The sequence below is a fragment of the Brienomyrus brachyistius genome, chromosome 2 (assembly GCF_023856365.1).
Source record: "Brienomyrus brachyistius isolate T26 chromosome 2, BBRACH_0.4, whole genome shotgun sequence".
Classification (NCBI taxonomy): Eukaryota; Metazoa; Chordata; class Actinopteri; order Osteoglossiformes; family Mormyridae; genus Brienomyrus; species Brienomyrus brachyistius.
In genome coordinates, this window is record NC_064534.1 from 38319384 (window position 1) to 38336956 (window position 17573).

The 17573-nt window shown below is 44.3% G+C and overlaps 13 non-coding genes and 1 pseudogene across 13 annotated transcripts; all 14 read left to right on the top strand.

Annotated features, from left to right (window-relative positions):
* Positions 1-1032: 1032 nt before the first annotated feature.
* Positions 1033-1151, top strand: LOC125736554 (5S ribosomal RNA). Its single transcript, XR_007395832.1, has one exon. It is a non-coding gene; the product is annotated as a 5S ribosomal RNA (ribosomal RNA).
* Positions 1152-2223: 1072 nt separating this feature from the next.
* Positions 2224-2342, top strand: LOC125736327 (5S ribosomal RNA). Its single transcript, XR_007395608.1, has one exon. It is a non-coding gene; the product is annotated as a 5S ribosomal RNA (ribosomal RNA).
* Positions 2343-3419: 1077 nt separating this feature from the next.
* On the top strand, positions 3420-3538 carry LOC125731617 (5S ribosomal RNA; annotated as a pseudogene).
* A 1080-nt stretch (positions 3539-4618) lies between these two features.
* On the top strand, positions 4619-4737 carry LOC125736669 (5S ribosomal RNA). The gene has a single exon (XR_007395944.1). It is a non-coding gene; the product is annotated as a 5S ribosomal RNA (ribosomal RNA).
* A 1080-nt stretch (positions 4738-5817) lies between these two features.
* On the top strand, positions 5818-5936 carry LOC125736086 (5S ribosomal RNA). Its single transcript, XR_007395369.1, has one exon. It is a non-coding gene; the product is annotated as a 5S ribosomal RNA (ribosomal RNA).
* A 1085-nt stretch (positions 5937-7021) lies between these two features.
* Positions 7022-7140, top strand: LOC125736413 (5S ribosomal RNA). Its single transcript, XR_007395692.1, has one exon. It is a non-coding gene; the product is annotated as a 5S ribosomal RNA (ribosomal RNA).
* A 1077-nt stretch (positions 7141-8217) lies between these two features.
* Positions 8218-8336, top strand: LOC125730790 (5S ribosomal RNA). The gene has a single exon (XR_007391080.1). It is a non-coding gene; the product is annotated as a 5S ribosomal RNA (ribosomal RNA).
* Positions 8337-9408: 1072 nt separating this feature from the next.
* On the top strand, positions 9409-9527 carry LOC125735995 (5S ribosomal RNA). Its single transcript, XR_007395279.1, has one exon. It is a non-coding gene; the product is annotated as a 5S ribosomal RNA (ribosomal RNA).
* A 1078-nt stretch (positions 9528-10605) lies between these two features.
* On the top strand, positions 10606-10724 carry LOC125730791 (5S ribosomal RNA). Its single transcript, XR_007391082.1, has one exon. It is a non-coding gene; the product is annotated as a 5S ribosomal RNA (ribosomal RNA).
* Positions 10725-11794: 1070 nt separating this feature from the next.
* LOC125735669 (5S ribosomal RNA) lies at positions 11795-11913 on the top strand. The gene has a single exon (XR_007394962.1). It is a non-coding gene; the product is annotated as a 5S ribosomal RNA (ribosomal RNA).
* A 1072-nt stretch (positions 11914-12985) lies between these two features.
* Positions 12986-13104, top strand: LOC125730792 (5S ribosomal RNA). The gene has a single exon (XR_007391083.1). It is a non-coding gene; the product is annotated as a 5S ribosomal RNA (ribosomal RNA).
* Positions 13105-14174: 1070 nt separating this feature from the next.
* LOC125735670 (5S ribosomal RNA) lies at positions 14175-14293 on the top strand. Its single transcript, XR_007394963.1, has one exon. It is a non-coding gene; the product is annotated as a 5S ribosomal RNA (ribosomal RNA).
* Positions 14294-15367: 1074 nt separating this feature from the next.
* Positions 15368-15486, top strand: LOC125735850 (5S ribosomal RNA). The gene has a single exon (XR_007395136.1). It is a non-coding gene; the product is annotated as a 5S ribosomal RNA (ribosomal RNA).
* Positions 15487-16559: 1073 nt separating this feature from the next.
* On the top strand, positions 16560-16678 carry LOC125734957 (5S ribosomal RNA). The gene has a single exon (XR_007394258.1). It is a non-coding gene; the product is annotated as a 5S ribosomal RNA (ribosomal RNA).
* Positions 16679-17573: the final 895 nt, after the last annotated feature.

Consider the following 17573-nt stretch of genomic DNA (forward strand, 5'->3'; position numbering starts at 1 on the left):
AATCTATCACTCCCCTTCCATTTTACTATTTTATATATATATATTTTTTTTTTCTCTCATTCATGAAGGCAGCTTTTACACACGTTTTACTCTAAATACTGCCTGGTAATTCTAGGTGCTGTAAGCTGTTCGTGCCTTTATTCCACCAGGGCGCGATCTTCTCACAAACTTGAAGACTGTCACTCCCCATTCACGTTTTACAACTTATTGTTAATGATAAAGAGACAGCTTTTTACACACAGTTTTAAACAAAGTACTGATATAATTCCTCTTCAACTCACCGCTTTGTTTTCTATGCAAAAACCACTTCGCCACAGAAGACTCGATATTATTGGCAAAGCAAGGTCTGCTCTTCTCCTCCCTTCAAAACTTGCTAAAAGCTTTATTTAAAAGAGCAGGTTGGCCGGGGTAATTCACACCCTTCAATGCCAGATTAATGTTTAGGTTAGTGGGAATAACAGAGGTATTAGGGATGGAAACTTCTTTGCTGGTGGTAGAAGCGGTCTGGTGAATTTTTAGAGAGAAGAGGCCGTCGATGTTTCAATGTAGAAAATTGTTCTGGATGCAGCCTGCAGTATGGACTTGTTGGTGTGTGTAGCTCCCAGTGTTCTGACAGCGCGACGTTTTGGGGAAGCATGTGATTCAACAGCTACCAGTGGGCTTCGTGCGGCAGAGATTTTGTGGCTGTTAGCGGAGTTGATAACACAGGGTTGTTAAGAGAAGCCTGCATGAGGTAGGCAAAGGAGTAATGTTTGCCGGCGGGGGACGTGCGGCGATTAACCTGTGCGGTAGTGAAAAGGAGTTAAAGAGAAGGAAGTGTGCGGATGCGGAAAGAATGGAATAATTGTGGTAGGCTGCCGGCTGAGTAGTTTGGTGAATGTTTGGTGTGGTTCCGGCACTGCCGATTGGATGGTGGGGCTGCAGTGTGAGTCAGATAAAAAAAAAAAAAAAAACAGGAGTAGGATCCAATGGGACTAACTGGCATGTATAGACGCGTGTAATGCAAAAGGGCTATTTTTGGTAGCGTCTCTCGCTTACGGCCATACCACCCTGAACGCGCCCGATCTCGTCTGATCTTGGAAGCTAAACAGGCTAGGGTCTGGTTAGTACTTGAATGGGAGACCGCCTGGGAATACCAGGTGCTGTAAGCTTTTCTCACTTTTACTTTATACAGGGGGCGCTCCACTTCACGATTAATTTAAATGTATCACTCCCCTTCCATTTTACTATTTTATATATTTCTTTTTTCTCTCATTCATAAAGGCAGCTTTTACACACCGTTTTACTCTAAATACTGCCTGGTAATTCTAGGTGCTGTAAACTGTTCGTGCCTTTATTCCACCAGGGCGCGATCTTCTCACAAACTTGAAGACTGTCACTCCCCATTCACGTTTTACAACTTATTGTTAATAATAAAGAGACAGCTTTTTACACACAGTTTTAAACAAAGTACTAATATAATTCCTCTTCAACTCACCGCTTTGTTTTCTATGCAAAAACCACTTCGCCACAGAATATTCGATATTATTGGCATATTATCTGCTCTTCTCCTCCTTTCAAAACTTGCTAAAAGCTGTATTTAAAAGAGCAGGTTGGCCGGGGTAATTTACACCCTTCAATGCCAGCTTAATGTTTAGGTTAGTGGGAATCACAGAGGAATTAGGGATGGAAACTTCTTTGCTGGTGGTAGAAGCGGTCTGGTGAATTTTTAGAGAGAAGAGGCCGTCGATGTTTGAATGTAGAAAATTGTTCTGGCTGCAGCCTACAGTATGGACTTGTTGGTGTGTGTAGCTCCCAGTGTTCTGACAGCGCGACGTTTTGGGGAAGCATGTGATTCAGCAGCTACCAGTGGGCTTCGTGCGGCGGAGATTTTGTGGCTGTTAGCGGAGTTGATAACAGAGGGTCGTTAAGAGAAGCCTGCATGCAGTAGGCAAAGGAGTAATGTTTGCCGGCGGGGGACGTGCGGCGATTAACCTGTGCGGTAGTGAAAAGGAGTTAAAAAGAAGGAAGTGTGCGGATGCGGAAAGAATGGAATAATTGTGGTAGGCTGCCGGCTGAGTAGTTTGGTGAATGTTTGGTGTGGGTCCGGCGCTGCCGATTGGATGGTGGTGCTGCAGTGTGAGTCAGATAAAAAAAAAAAAAACCAGGAGTAGAATCCAATGGGACTAACTGGCATGTATAGACGCGTGTAATGCAAAAGGGCTGTTTGTGGTAGCATCTCTCGCTTATGGCCATACCACCCTGAACACGCCTGATCTCATCTGATCTCGGAAGCCAAACAAGGTAGGGTCTGGTTAGTACTTGGATGGGAGACCTCCTGGGAATACCAGGTGCTGTAAGCTTTTCTCACTTTTACTTTATACAGGGGGCGCTCCACTTCACGATTAATTTAAATCTAGCACTCCCCTTCCATTTTACTATTTTATATATATATATATTTTTTTCTCTCTTTCATAAAGCCAGCTTTTAGAAACCGTTTTACTCTAAATACTTCCTGGTAATTCTAGGTGCTGTAAGCTGTTCGTGCCTTTATTCCACCAGGGCGCGATCTTCTCACAAACTTGAAGACTGTCACTCCCCATTCACGTTTTACAACTTATTGTTAATGATAAAGAGACAGCTTTTTACACACAGTTTTAAACAAAGTACTGATATTATTCCTCTTCAACTGACCGCTTTGTTTTCTATGCAAAAACCACTTCGCCACAGAAGACTCGATATTATTGGCATAGCAAGCTCTGCTCTTCTCCTTTCAAAACTTGCTAAAAGCTGTATTTAAAAGAACAGATTGGCCAGGGTAATTCACACCCTTCAATGCCAGCTTAATGTTTAGGTTAGTGGGAATCACAGAGGAATTAGGGATGGAAACTTCTTTGCTGGTGGTAGAAGCGGTCTGGTGAATTTTTAGAGAGAAGAGGCCGTCGATGTTTGAATGTAGAAAATTGTTCTGGCTGCAGCCTACAGTATGGACTTGTTGGTGTGTGTAGCTCCCAGTGTTCTGACAGCGCGACGTTTTGGGGAAGCATGTGATTCAGCAGCTACCAGTGGGCTTCGTGCGGCGGAGATTTTGTGGCTGTTAGCGGAGTTGATAACAGAGGGTCGTTAAGAGAAGCCTGCATGCAGTAGGCAAAGGAGTAATGTTTGCCGGCGGGGGACGTGCGGCGATTAACCTGTGTGGTAGTGAAAAGGAGTTAAAAAGAAGGAAGTGTGCGGATGCGGAAAGAATGGAATAATTGTGGTAGGCTGCCGGCTGAGTAGTTTGGTGAATGTTTGGTGTGGGTCCGGCGCTGCCGATTGGATGGTGGTGCTGCAGTGTGAGTTAGACAAAAAAAAAAAAAACCAGGAGTAGGATCCAATGGGACTAACTGGCATGTATAGACGCGTGTAATGCAAAAGGGCTGTTTTTGGTAGCATCTCTCGCTTGCGGCCATACCACCCTGAACACGCCCGATCTCGTCTGATCTCGAAAGCCAAGCAGGGTATGGTCTGGTTAGTACTTAGATGGGAGACCACCTGGGATTACCAGGTGCTGTAAGCTTTTCTCACTTTTACTTTATACAGGGGGCGCTCCACTTCACGATTAATTTAAATCTATCACTCCCCTTTCATTTTACTATTATATATATATATATTTTTTTTTTTTCTCTCATTCATAAAGGCAGCTTTTACACACCGTTTTACTCTAAATACTTCCTGGTAATTCTAGGTGCTGTAAGCTGTTCGTGCCTTTATTCCACCAGGGCGCGATCTTCTCACAAACTTGAAGACTGTCACTCCCCATTCACGTTTTACAACTTATTGTTAATGATAAAGAGACAGCTTTTTACACACAGTTTTAAACAAAGTTCTGATATTATTCCTCTTCAACTGACCGCTTTGTTTTCTATGCAAAAACCACTTCGCCACAGAAGACTCGATATTATTGGCATAGCAAGCTCTGCTCTTCTCCTTTCAAAACTTGCTAAAAGCTGTATTTAAAAGAACAGATTGGCCAGGGTAATTCACACCCTTCAATGCCAGCTTAATGTTTAGGTTAGTGGGAATCACAGAGGAATTAGGGATGGAAACTTCTTTGCTGGTGGTAGAAGCGGTCTGGTGAATTTTTAGAGAGAAGAGGCCGTCGATGTTTGAATGTAGAAAATTGTTCTGGCTGCAGCCTACAGTATGGACTTGTTGGTGTGTGTAGCTCCCAGTGTTCTGACAGCGCGACGTTTTGGGGAAGCATGTGATTCAGCAGCTACCAGTGGGCTTCGTGCGGCGGAGATTTTGTGGCTGTTAGCGGAGTTGATAACAGAGGGTCGTTAAGAGAAGCCTGCATGCAGTAGACAAAGGAGTAATGTTTGCCGGCGGGGGACGTGCGGCGATTAACCTGTGCGGTAGTGAAAAGGAGTTAAAAAGAAGGAAGTGTGCGGATGCGGAAAGAATGGAATAATTGTGGTAGGCTGCCGGCTGAGTAGTTTGGTGAATGTTTGGTGTGGGTCCGGCGCTGCCGATTGGATGGTGGTGCTGCAGTGTGAGTCAGATAAAAAAAAAAAAAACCAGGAGTAGAATCCAATGGGACTAACTGGCATGTATAGACGCGTGTAATGCAAAAGGGCTGTTTGTGGTAACATCTCTCGCTTATGGTCATACCACCCTGAACACGCCTGATCTCATCTGATCTCGGAAGCCAAACAAGGTAGGGTCTGGTTAGTACTTGGATGGGAGACCTCCTGGGAATACCAGGTGCTGTAAGCTTTTCTCACTTTTACTTTATACAGGGGGCGTTCCACTTCACGATTAATTTAAATCTAGCACTCCCCTTCCATTTTACTATTTTATATATATATATATATTTTTCTCTCTTTCATAAAGCCAGCTTTTAGAAACCGTTTTACTCTAAATACTTCCTGGTAATTCTAGGTGCTGTAAGCTGTTCGTGCCTTTATTCCACCAGGGCGCGATCTTCTCACAAACTTGAAGACTGTCACTCCCCATTCACGTTTTACAACTTATTGTTAATGATAAAGAGACAGCTTTTTACACACAGTTTTAAACAAAGTACTGATATTATTCCTCTTCAACTGACCGCTTTGTTTTCTATGCAAAAACCACTTCGCCACAGAAGACTCGATATTATTGGCATAGCAAGCTCTGCTCTTCTCCTTTCAAAACTTGCTAAAAGCTGTATTTAAAAGAACAGATTGGCCAGGGTAATTCACACCCTTCAATGCCAGCTTAATGTTTAGGTTAGTGGGAATCACAGAGGAATTAGGGATGGAAACTTCTTTGCTGGTGGTAGAAGCGGTCCGGTGAATTTTTAGAGAGAAGAGGCCGTCGATGTTTGAATGTAGAAAATTGTTCTGGCTGCAGCCTACAGTATGGACTTGTTGGTGTGTGTAGCTCCCAGTGTTCTGACAGCGCGACGTTTTGGGGAAGCATGTGATTCAGCAGCTACCAGTGGGCTTCGTGCGGCGGAGATTTTGTGGCTGTTAGCGGAGTTGATAACAGAGGGTCGTTAAGAGAAGCCTGCATGCAGTAGGCAAAGGAGTAATGTTTGCCGGCGGGGGACGTTCGGCGATTAACCTGTGCGGTAGTGAAAAGGAGTTAAAAAGAAGGAAGTGTGCGGATGCGGAAAGAATGGAATAATTGTGGTAGGCTGCCGGCTGAGTAGTTTGGTGAATGTTTGGTGTGGGTCCGGCGCTGCCGATTGGATGGTGGTGCTGCAGTGTGAGTCAGATAAAAAAAAAAAAAAAGAACATTAGTAGGATCCAATGGGACCAACTGGCATGTATAGAGGCGTGTAATGCAAAAGGGCTGTTTTTGGTAGCATCTCTCGCTTATGGCCATACCACCCTGAACACGCCCGATCTTGTCTGATCTCGGAAGCTAAGCAGGGTAGGTTCTGGTTAGTACTTGGATGGGAGACCACCTGGGAATACCAGGTGCTGTAAGCTTTTCTCACTTTTACTTTATACAGGGGGCACTCCACTTCACGATTAATTTAAATCTATCACTCCCCTTCCGTTTTACTATTTTATATATATATAACTATATATTTTTTCTCTCATTCATAAAGGCAGCTTTTACACACCGTTTTACTCTAAATACTTCCTGGTAATTCTAGGTGCTGTAAGCTGTTCGTGCCTTTATTCCACCAGGGCGCGATCTTCTCACAAACTTGAAGACTGTCACTCCCCATTCACGTTTTACAACTTATTGTTAATGATAAAGAGACAGCTTTTTACACACAGTTTTAAACAAAGTACTGATATTATTCCTCTTCAACTGACCGCTTTGTTTTCTATGCAAAAACCACTTCGCCACAGAAGACTCGATATTATTGGCATAGCAAGCTCTGCTCTTCTCCTTTCAAAACTTGCTAAAAGCTGTATTTAAAAGAACAGATTGGCCAGGGTAATTCACACCCTTCAATGCCAGCTTAATGTTTAGGTTAGTGGGAATCACAGAGGAATTAGGGATGGAAACTTCTTTGCTGGTGGTAGAAGCGGTCTGGTGAATTTTTAGAGAGAAGAGGCCGTCGATGTTTGAATGTAGAAAATTGTTCTGGCTGCAGCCTGCAGTATGGACTTGTTGGTGTGTGTAGCTCCCAGTGTTCTGACAGCGTGACGTTTTGGGGAAGCATGTGATTCAGCAGCTACCAGTGGGCTTCGTGCGGCGGAGATTTTGTGGCTGTTAGCGGAGTTGATAACAGAGGGTCGTTAAGAGAAGCCTGCATGCAGTAGGCAAAGGAGTAATGTTTGCCGGCGGGGGACGTGCGGCGATTAACCTGTGCGGTAGTGAAAAGGAGTTAAAAAGAAGGAAGTGTGCGGATGCGGAAAGAATGGAATAATTGTGGTAGGCTGCCGGCTGAGTAGTTTGGTGAATGTTTGGTGTGGGTCCGGCGCTGCCGATTGGATGGTGGGGCTGCAGTGTGAGTCAGATAAAAAAAAAAAAAAAGAACATTAGTAGGATCCAATGGGACCAACTGGCATGTATAGAGGCGTGTAATGCAAAAGGGATGTTTTTGGTGGCATCTCCCGCTTACGGCCATACCACCCTGAACACGCCTGATCTCGTCTGATCTCGGAAGCCAAGCAGGGTAGGGTCTGGTTAGTACTTGGATGGGAGACCACCTGGGATTACCAGGTGCTGTAAGCTTTTCTCACTTTTACTTTATACAGGGGGCGCTCCACTTCACGATTAATTTAAATCTATCACTCCCCTTCCATTTTACTATTTTATATATATATTTTTTTTTTCTCTCATTCATAAAGGCAGCTTTTACACACCGTTTTACTCTAAATACTTCCTGGTAATTCTAGGTGCTGTAAGCTGTTCGTGCCTTTATTCCACCAGGGCGCGATCTTCTCACAAACTTGAAGACTGTCACTCCCCATTCACGTTTTACAACTTATTGTTAATGATAAAGAGACAGCTTTTTACACACAGTTTTAAACAAAGTACTGATATTATTCCTCTTCAACTGACCGCTTTGTTTTCTATGCAAAAACCACTTCGCCACAGAAGACTCGATATTATTGGCATAGCAAGTTCTGCTCTTCTCCTTTCAAAACTTGCTGAAAGCTCTATTTAAAAGAACAGATTGGCCGGGGTAATTCACACCCTTCAATGCCAGCTTAATGTTTAGGTTAGTGGGAATCACAGAGGAATTAGGGATGGAAACTTCTTTGCTGGTGGTAGAAGCGGTCTGGTGAATTTTTAGAGAGAAGAGGCCGTCGATGTTTGAATGTAGAAAATTGTTCTGGCTGCAGCCTGCAGTATGGACTTGTTGGTGTGTGTAGCTCCCAGTGTTCTGACAGCGCGACGTTTTGGGGAAGCATGTGATTCAGCAGCTACCAGTGGGCTTCGTGCGGCGGAGATTTTGTGGCTGTTAGCGGAGTTGATAACAGAGGGTCGTTAAGAGAAGCCTGCATGCAGTAGGCAAAGGAGTAATGTTTGCCGGCGGGGGACGTGCGGCGATTAACCTGTGCGGTAGTGAAAAGGAGTTAAAAAGAAGGAAGTGTGCGGATGCGGAAAGAATGGAATAATTGTGGTAGGCTGCCGGCTGAGTAGTTTGGTGAATGTTTGGTGTGGGTCCGGCGCTGCCGATTGGATGGTGGGGCTGCAGTGTGAGTCAGATAAAAAAAAAAAAAGAACATTAGTAGGATCCAATGGGACCAACTGGCATGTATAGAGGCGTGTAATGCAAAAGGGATGTTTTTGGTAGCATCTCTCGCTAACGGCCATACCACCCTGAACACGCCTGATCTCGTCTGATCTCGGAAGCTAAGCAGGTTAGGGTCTGGTTAGTACTTGGATGGGAGGCCACCTGGGAATACCAGGTGCTGTAAGTTTTTCTCACTTTATACAGGGGGCGCTCCACTTCACGATTAATTTAAATCTATCACTCCCCTTCCATTTTACTATTTTATATATATATATATTTTTTTATCTCATTCATAAAGGCAGCTTTTACACACCGTTTTACTCTAAATACTTCCTGGTAATTCTAGGTGCTGTAAGCTGTTCGTGCCTTTATTCCACCAGGGCGCGATCTTCTCACAAACTTGAAGACTGTCACTCCCCATTCACGTTTTACAACTTATTGTTAATGATAAAGAGACAGCTTTTTACACACAGTTTTAAACAAAGTACTGATATTATTCCTCTTCAACTGACCGCTTTGTTTTCTATGCAAAAACCACTTCGCCACAGAAGACTCGATATTATTGGCATAGCAAGTTCTGCTCTTCTCCTTTCAAAACTTGCTGAAAGCTCTATTTAAAAGAACAGATTGGCCGGGGTAATTCACACCCTTCAATGCCAGCTTAATGTTTAGGTTAGTGGGAATCACAGAGGAATTAGGGATGGAAACTTCTTTGCTGGTGGTAGAAGCGGTCTGGTGAATTTTTAGAGAGAAGAGGCCGTCGATGTTTGAATGTAGAAAATTGTTCTGGCTGCAGCCTGCAGTATGGACTTGTTGGTGTGTGTAGCTCCCAGTGTTCTGACAGCGCGACGTTTTGGGGAAGCATGTGATTCAGCAGCTACCAGTGGGCTTCGTGCGGCGGAGATTTTGTGGCTGTTAGCGGAGTTGATAACAGAGGGTCGTTAAGAGAAGCCTGCATGCAGTAGGCAAAGGAGTAATGTTTGCCGGCGGGGGACGTGCGGCGATTAACCTGTGCGGTAGTGAAAAGGAGTTAAAAAGAAGGAAGTGTGCGGATGCGGAAAGAATGGAATAATTGTGGTAGGCTGCCGGCTGAGTAGTTTGGTGAATGTTTGGTGTGGGTCCGGCGCTGCCGATTGGATGGTGGGGCTGCAGTGTGAGTCAGATAAAAAAAAAAAAAGAACATTAGTAGGATCCAATGGGACCAACTGGCATGTATAGAGGCGTGTAATGCAAAAGGGATGTTTTTGGTAGCATCTCTCGCTTACGGCCATACCACCCTGAACACGCCTGATCTCGTCTGATCTCGGAAGCTAAGCAGGTTAGGGTCTGGTTAGTACTTGGATGGGAAACCACCTGGGAATACCAGGTGCTGTAAGCTTTTCTCACTTTTACTTTATACAGGGGGCGCTCCACTTCACGATTAATTTAAATCTATCACTCCCCTTCCATTTAACTATTTTATATATATATATTTTTTTTTCTCTCATTCATAAAGGCAGCTTTTACACACCGTTTTACTCTAAATACTTCCTGGTAATTCTAGGTGCTGTAAGCTGTTCGTGCCTTTATTCCACCATGGCGCGATCTTCTCACAAACTTGAAGACTGTCACTCCCCATTCACGTTTTACAACTTATTGTTAATGATAAAGAGACAGCTTTTTACACACAGTTTTAAACAAAGTACTGATATTATTCCTCTTCAACTGACCGCTTTGTTTTCTATGCAAAAACCACTTCGCCACAGGAGACTCGATATTATTGGCATAGCAAGTTCTGCTCTTCTCCTTTCAAAACTTGCTAAAAGCTGTATTTAAAAGAACAGATTGGCCGGGGTAATTCACACCCTTCAATGCCAGCTTAATGTTTAGGTTAGTGGGAATCACAGAGGAATTAGGGATGGAAACTTCTTTGCTGGTGGTAGAAGCGGTCTGGTGAATTTTTAGAGAGAAGAGGCCGTCGATGTTTGAATGTAGAAAATTGTTCTGGCTGCAGCCTGCAGTATGGACTTGTTGGTGTGTGTAGCTCCCAGTGTTCTGACAGCGCGACGTTTTGGGGAAGCATGTGATTCAGCAGCTACCAGTGGGCTTCGTGCGGCGGAGATTTTGTGGCTGTTAGCGGAGTTGATAACAGAGGGTCGTTAAGAGAAGCCTGCATGCAGTAGGCAAAGGAGTAATGTTTGCCGGCGGGGGACGTGCGGCGATTAACCTGTGCGGTAGTGAAAAGGAGTTAAAAAGAAGGAAGTGTGCGGATGCGGAAAGAATGGAATAATTGTGGTAGGCTGCCGGCTGAGTAGTTTGGTGAATGTTTGGTGTGGGTCCGGCGCTGCCGATTGGATGGTGGGGCTGCAGTGTGAGTCAGATAAAAAAAAAAAAAGAACATTAGTAGGATCCAATGGGACCAACTGGCATGTATAGAGGCGTGTAATGCAAAAGGGATGTTTTTGGTAGCATCTCTCGCTAACGGCCATACCACCCTGAACACGCCTGATCTCGTCTGATCTCGGAAGCTAAGCAGGTTAGGGTCTGGTTAGTACTTGGATGGGAGGCCACCTGGGAATACCAGGTGCTGTAAGTTTTTCTCACTTTATACAGGGGGCGCTCCACTTCACGATTAATTTAAATCTATCACTCCCCTTCCATTTTACTATTTTATATATATATATATATTTTTATCTCATTCATAAAGGCAGCTTTTACACACCGTTTTACTCTAAATACTTCCTGGTAATTCTAGGTGCTGTAAGCTGTTCGTGCCTTTATTCCACCAGGGCGCGATCTTCTCACAAACTTGAAGACTGTCACTCCCCATTCACGTTTTACAACTTATTGTTAATGATAAAGAGACAGCTTTTTACACACAGTTTTAAACAAAGTACTGATATTATTCCTCTTCAACTGACCGCTTTGTTTTCTATGCAAAAACCACTTCGCCACAGAAGACTCGATATTATTGGCATAGCAAGTTCTGCTCTTCTCCTTTCAAAACTTGCTAAAAGCTGTATTTAAAAGAACAGATTGGCCGGCGTAATTCACACCCTTCAATGCCAGCTTAATGTTTAGGTTAGTGGGAATCACAGAGGAATTAGGGATGGAAACTTCTTTGCTGGTGGTAGAAGCGGTCTGGTGAATTTTTAGAGAGAAGAGGCCGTCGATGTTTGAATGTAGAAAATTGTTCTGGCTGCAGCCTGCAGTATGGACTTGTTGGTGTGTGTAGCTCCCAGTGTTCTGACAGCGCGACGTTTTGGGGAAGCATGTGATTCAGCAGCTACCAGTGGGCTTCGTGCGGCGGAGATTTTGTGGCTGTTAGCGGAGTTGATAACAGAGGGTCGTTAAGAGAAGCCTGCATGCAGTAGGCAAATGAGTAATGTTTGCCGGCGGGGGACGTGCGGCGATTAACCTGTGCGGTAGTGAAAAGGAGTTAAAAAGAAGGAAGTGTGCGGATGCGGAAAGAATGGAATAATTGTGGTAGGCTGCCGGCTGAGTAGTTTGGTGAATGTTTGGTGTGGGTCCGGCGCTGCCGATTGGATGGTGGTGCTGCAGTGTGAGTCAGATAAAAAAAAAAAAAACAGGAGTAGGATCCAATGGGACTAACTGGCATGTATAGACGCGTGTAATGCAAAAGGGCTGTTTTTGGTAGCATCTCTCGCTTATGGCCATACCACCCTGAACACGCCCGATCTCATCCGATTTCGGAAGCCAAGCAGGGTAGGGTCTGGTTAGTACTTGGATGGGAGACCTCCTCGGAATACCAGGTGCTGTAAGCTTTTCTCACTTTTACTTTATACAGGGGGCGCTCCACTTCACGATTAATTTAAATCTATCACTCCCCTTCCATTTTACTATTTTATATATTTCTTTTTTCTCTCATTCATAAAGGCAGCTTTTAAACACGTTTTACTCTAAATACTGCCTGGTAATTCTAGGTGCTGTAAGCTGTTCGTGCCTTTATTCCACCATGGCGCGATCTTCTCACAAACTTGAAGACTGTCACTCCCCATTCACGTTTTACAACTTATTGTTAATGATAAAGAGACAGCTTTTTACACACAGTTTTAAACAAAGTACTGATATTATTCCTCTTCAACTGACCGCTTTGTTTTCTATGCAAAAACCACTTCGCCACAGGAGACTCGATATTATTGGCATAGCAAGTTCTGCTCTTCTCCTTTCAAAACTTGCTAAAAGCTGTATTTAAAAGAACAGATTGGCCGGGGTAATTCACACCCTTCAATGCCAGCTTAATGTTTAGGTTAGTGGGAATCACAGAGGAATTAGGGATGGAAACTTCTTTGCTGGTGGTAGAAGCGGTCTGGTGAATTTTTAGAGAGAAGAGGCCGTCGATGTTTGAATGTAGAAAATTGTTCTGGCTGCAGCCTGCAGTATGGACTTGTTGGTGTGTGTAGCTCCCAGTGTTCTGACAGCGCGACGTTTTGGGGAAGCATGTGATTCAGCAGCTACCAGTGGGCTTCGTGCGGCGGAGATTTTGTGGCTGTTAGCGGAGTTGATAACAGAGGGTCGTTAAGAGAAGCCTGCATGCAGTAGGCAAAGGAGTAATGTTTGCCGGCGGGGGACGTGCGGCGATTAACCTGTGCGGTAGTGAAAAGGAGTTAAAAAGAAGGAAGTGTGCGGATGCGGAAAGAATGGAATAATTGTGGTAGGCTGCCGGCTGAGTAGTTTGGTGAATGTTTGGTGTGGGTCCGGCGCTGCCGATTGGATGGTGGGGCTGCAGTGTGAGTCAGATAAAAAAAAAAAAAGAACATTAGTAGGATCCAATGGGACCAACTGGCATGTATAGAGGCGTGTAATGCAAAAGGGATGTTTTTGGTAGCATCTCTCGCTAACGGCCATACCACCCTGAACACGCCTGATCTCGTCTGATCTCGGAAGCTAAGCAGGTTAGGGTCTGGTTAGTACTTGGATGGGAGGCCACCTGGGAATACCAGGTGCTGTAAGTTTTTCTCACTTTATACAGGGGGCGCTCCACTTCACGATTAATTTAAATCTATCACTCCCCTTCCATTTTACTATTTTATATATATATATATATTTTTATCTCATTCATAAAGGCAGCTTTTACACACCGTTTTACTCTAAATACTTCCTGGTAATTCTAGGTGCTGTAAGCTGTTCGTGCCTTTATTCCACCAGGGCGCGATCTTCTCACAAACTTGAAGACTGTCACTCCCCATTCACGTTTTACAACTTATTGTTAATGATAAAGAGACAGCTTTTTACACACAGTTTTAAACAAAGTACTGATATTATTCCTCTTCAACTGACCGCTTTGTTTTCTATGCAAAAACCACTTCGCCACAGAAGACTCGATATTATTGGCATAGCAAGTTCTGCTCTTCTCCTTTCAAAACTTGCTAAAAGCTGTATTTAAAAGAACAGATTGGCCGGCGTAATTCACACCCTTCAATGCCAGCTTAATGTTTAGGTTAGTGGGAATCACAGAGGAATTAGGGATGGAAACTTCTTTGCTGGTGGTAGAAGCGGTCTGGTGAATTTTTAGAGAGAAGAGGCCGTCGATGTTTGAATGTAGAAAATTGTTCTGGCTGCAGCCTGCAGTATGGACTTGTTGGTGTGTGTAGCTCCCAGTGTTCTGACAGCGCGACGTTTTGGGGAAGCATGTGATTCAGCAGCTACCAGTGGGCTTCGTGCGGCGGAGATTTTGTGGCTGTTAGCGGAGTTGATAACAGAGGGTCGTTAAGAGAAGCCTGCATGCAGTAGGCAAATGAGTAATGTTTGCCGGCGGGGGACGTGCGGCGATTAACCTGTGCGGTAGTGAAAAGGAGTTAAAAAGAAGGAAGTGTGCGGATGCGGAAAGAATGGAATAATTGTGGTAGGCTGCCGGCTGAGTAGTTTGGTGAATGTTTGGTGTGGGTCCGGCGCTGCCGATTGGATGGTGGTGCTGCAGTGTGAGTCAGATAAAAAAAAAAAAAACAGGAGTAGGATCCAATGGGACTAACTGGCATGTATAGACGCGTGTAATGCAAAAGGGCTGTTTTTGGTAGCATCTCTCGCTTATGGCCATACCACCCTGAACACGCCCGATCTCATCCGATTTCGGAAGCCAAGCAGGGTAGGGTCTGGTTAGTACTTGGATGGGAGACCTCCTCGGAATACCAGGTGCTGTAAGCTTTTCTCACTTTTACTTTATACAGGGGGCGCTCCACTTCACGATTAATTTAAATCTATCACTCCCCTTCCATTTTACTATTTTATATATTTCTTTTTTCTCTCATTCATAAAGGCAGCTTTTAAACACGTTTTACTCTAAATACTGCCTGGTAATTCTAGGTGCTGTAAGCTGTTCGTGCCTTTATTCCACCAGGGCACGATCTTCTCACAAACTTGAAGACTGTCACTCCCCATTCACGTTTTACAACTTATTGTTAATAATAAAGAGACAGCTTTTTACACACAGTTTTAAACAAAGTACTGATATAATTCCTCTTCAACTCACCGCTTTGTTTTCTATGCAAAAACCACTTCGCCACAGAAGACTTCATATTGTTGGCATAGCAAGGTCTGCTCTTCTCCTCCTTTCAAAACTTGCAAAAAGCTGTATTTAAAAGAGCAGGTTGGCCGGGGTAATTCAAACCCTTCAATGCCAGCTTAATGTTTAGGTTAGTGGGAATCACAGAAGAATTAGGGATGGAAACTTCTTTGCTGGTGGTAGAAGCGGTCTGGTGAATTTTTAGAGAGAAGAGGCTGTCGATGTTTGAATGTAGAAAATTGTTCTGGCTGCAGCCTGCAGTATGGACTTGTTAGTGTGTGTAGCTCCCAGTGTTCTGACAGCGCGACGTTTTGGGGAAGCATGTGATTCAACAGCTACCAGTGGGCTTCGTGCGGCAGAGATTTTGTGGCTGTTAGCGGAGTTGATAACAGAGGGTCGTTAAGAGAAGCCTGCATGAGGTAGGCAAAGGAGTAATGTTTGCCGGCGGGGGACGTGCGGCGATTAACCTGTGCGGTAGTGTAAAGGACTTAAAGAGAAGGAAGTGTGCGGATGCGGAAAGAATGGAATAATTGTGGTAGGCTGCCGGCTGAGTAGTTTGGTGAATGTTTGGTGTGGGTGCGGCGCTGCCGATTGGATGGTGGTGCTGCAGTGTGAGTCAGATAAAAAAAAAAAAAAACAGGAGTAGGATCCAATGGGACTAACTGGCATGTATAGAGTCGTGTAATGCAAAAGTGCTGTTTTTGTTCGCGGCTCTTGCTTATGGCCATACCACCCTGAACGCGCCTGATCTCGTCTGATCTCAGAAGCTAAGCAGGCTAGGGTCTGGTTAGTACTTGGATGGGAGACCTCCTCGGAATACCAGGTGCTGTAAGCTTTTCTCACTTTTACTTTATACAGGGGGCGCTCCACTTCACGATTAATTTAAATCTATCACTCCCCTTCCATTTTACTATTTTATATATATATTTTTTTTCTCTCATTCATAAAGGCAGCCTTTACACACCGTTTTACTCTAAATACTGCCTGGTAATTCTAGGTGCTGTAAGCTGTTCGTGCCTTTATTCCACCAGGGCGCGATCTTCTGACAAACTTGAAGACTGTCACTCCACATTCACGTTTTACAACTTATTGTTAATAATAAAGAGACAGTTTGTTACACACAGTTTTAAACAAAGTACTGATATAATTCCTCTTAAACTCACCGCTTTGTTTTCTATGCAAAATCCACTTCGCCACAGAATATTCGATATTATTGGCATATTATCTGCTCTTCTCCTCCTTTCAAAACTTGCTGAAAGCTGTATTTAAAAGAGCAGGTTGGCCGGGGTAATTCACACCCTTCAATGCCAGCTTAATGTTTAGGTTAGTGGGAATCACAGAAGAATTAGGGATGGAAACTTCTTTGCTGGTGGTAGAAGCGGTCTGGTGAATTTTTAGAGAGAAGAGGCTGTCGATGTTTGAATGTAGAAAATTGTTCTGGCTGCAGCCTGCAGTATGGACTTGTTAGTGTGTGTAGCTCCCAGTGTTCTGACAGCGCGACGTTTTGGGGAAGCATGTGATTCAACAGCTACCAGTGGGCTTCGTGCGGCAGAGATTTTGTGGCTGTTAGCGGAGTTGATAACAGAGGGTTGTTAAGAGAAGCCTGCAAAAGGTTGGCAAAGGAGTAATGTTTGCCGGCGGGGGACGTGCAGCGATTAACCTGTGCGGTAGTGAAAAGGAGTTAAAGAGAAGGAAGTGTGCGGATGCGGAAAGAATGGAATAATTGTGGTAGGCTGCCGGATGAGTAGTTTGGTGAATGTTTGGTGTGGGTCCGGTGCTGCCGATTGGATGGTGGTGCTGCAGTGTGAGTCAGATAAAAAAAAAAAAAACAGGAGTAGGATCCAATGGGACTAACTGGCATGTATAGACGCGTGTAATGCAATAGGGCTATTTTTGGTAGCGTCTCTCGCTTACGGCCATACCACCCTGAACGCGCCCGATCTCGTCTGATCTCGGAAGCTAAGCAGGCTAGGGTCTGGTTAGTACTTGGATGGGAGACCTCCTCGGAATACCAGGTGCTGTAAGCTTTTCTCACTTTTACTTTATACAGGGGGCGCTCCACTTCACGATTAATTTAAATCTATCACTCCCCTTCCATTTTACTATTTTATATATATATTTTTTTTCTCTCATTCATAAAGGCAGCCTTTACACACCGTTTTACTCTAAATACTGCCTGGTAATTCTAGGTGCTGTAAGCTGTTCGTGCCTTTATTCCACCAGGGCGCGATCTTCTGACAAACTTGAAGACTGTCACTCCACATTCACGTTTTACAACTTATTGTTAATAATAAAGAGACAGTTTGTTACACACAGTTTTAAACAAAGTACTGATACAATTCCTCTTAAACTCACCGCTTTGTTTTCTATGCAAAAACCACTTTGCCACAGAATATTCGATATTATTGGCATATTATCTGCTCTTCTCCTCCTTTCAAAACTTGCTGAAAGCTGTATTTAAAAGAGCAGGTTGGCCGGGGTAATTCACACCCTTCAATGCCAGCTTAATGTTTAGGTTAGTGGGAATCACAGAAGAATTAGGGATGGAAACTTCTTTGCTGGTGGTAGAAGCGGTCTGGTGAATTTTTAGAGAGAAGAGGCTGTCGATGTTTGAATGTAGAAAATTGTTCTGGCTGCAGCCTGCAGTATGGACTTGTTAGTGTGTGTAGCTCCCAGTGTTCTGACAGCGCGACGTTTTGGGGAAGCATGTGATTCAACAGCTACCAGTGGGCTTCGTGCGGCAGAGATTTTGTGGCTGTTAGCGGAGTTGATAACAGAGGGTTGTTAAGAGAAGCCTGCAAAAGGTTGGCAAAGGAGTAATGTTTGCCGGCGGGGGACGTGCAGCGATTAACCTGTGCGGTAGTGAAAAGGAGTTAAAGAGAAGGAAGTGTGCGGATGCGGAAAGAATGGAATAATTGTGGT